Source organism: Theobroma umbraticum, unplaced genomic scaffold (genome assembly GCF_002168275.2).
Source record: "Theobroma umbraticum cultivar Fairchild unplaced genomic scaffold, ASM216827v3 scaffold_95.0, whole genome shotgun sequence".
Classification (NCBI taxonomy): domain Eukaryota; kingdom Viridiplantae; phylum Streptophyta; class Magnoliopsida; order Malvales; family Malvaceae; genus Theobroma; species Theobroma umbraticum.
This window is the reverse complement of record NW_018397257.1, coordinates 3,244,498-3,245,651: the sequence shown is the minus strand read 5'-3', so window position 1 is coordinate 3,245,651 and position 1,154 is coordinate 3,244,498.

The window sequence follows — 1,154 nt, the reverse complement described above, 5'->3', positions numbered from 1 at the left end:
TTATTTCAGTTCATTATAAAGAATTCTTCCATGAGATTAAATACACATACATACACAGAATCACGGATATAGACATGAAGTCTCGGAAGAGCAAAGTAATCTTATATTTGTTAATACAAAAAAACAATAGAATTATAAATGTAAACAAAATACTAAAAATGATTGTCAAACTCACAACATTTTAAGTTTAAAACAACCAAGGAAGATAAATGAAAAATGCACATGACATATATTCATATTATGTAACAATAGAACTTATAAATTATAAACTTGAAATATCACTACCATACAACATTCAAAGATTTAAAAAATAGAAAACAAATCAATAAACTTAACAACTTACCAATTAATGGCACTTTCACAATTTTTCAATGAATTAGGAATTTTTTTTAAATTCTTTTTGCACACTATTGTTATCCCGTATCCAATAACTTGAAAAAAATTAAAAGTGAAGACTTTGAGATGATTTCATTCTTAATTAATTATCGAATCCCCTTTTGCTTCTTCCCCTCACTCTCATCTTCCTTTCATGTCGTTTACATCCTTCTTTTCCCATTCCTTTTCTTCCTCTCTTCTTTGTCCTACGCCATTGCCATCATTATTGCCAACAATGGCATCTCCTTTTACCACCTATGTTAAGAAAGAAAACTATTCCTTTAGGTTGCATGAGGTATCATTCCTTGGGCACATTATTAATGATGGAAAGATAAGGATGGACCCAAGCAAGGTGAGTGTCATTCTTGAGTGGGAGTGCCCTATTAAGGTGAGGAAGCTGTGGTTTATTTTTAAGTTGGCCAACTACTACAAACGGCTCATTCAGGGGTACTTAATCATTACCTCCCTTCTCACGAACATGTTGAAAAAGGGGCAAAACATAGGCATAGGACTCAATATGCCAACATGCCTCTGATTAGCTAAAGAAGCCAATATGCGAGCAGCCAATGTTAAGGTTGCCTAACCATACGCAACCATATGAGGTTCCACAAATGTGAGTAACTTTACCATCGACGAGATACTAATGTAAAAGGGACAGCCCATTGCGTATGATAGTAAAAAACTTAATAAGATTGAGAGAAAATGCAGTGTGTAAGAGAAAAATATGTGGATAATGGTGCACTGCTTGTATACATGGAGACATTATTTATTGGACTCTT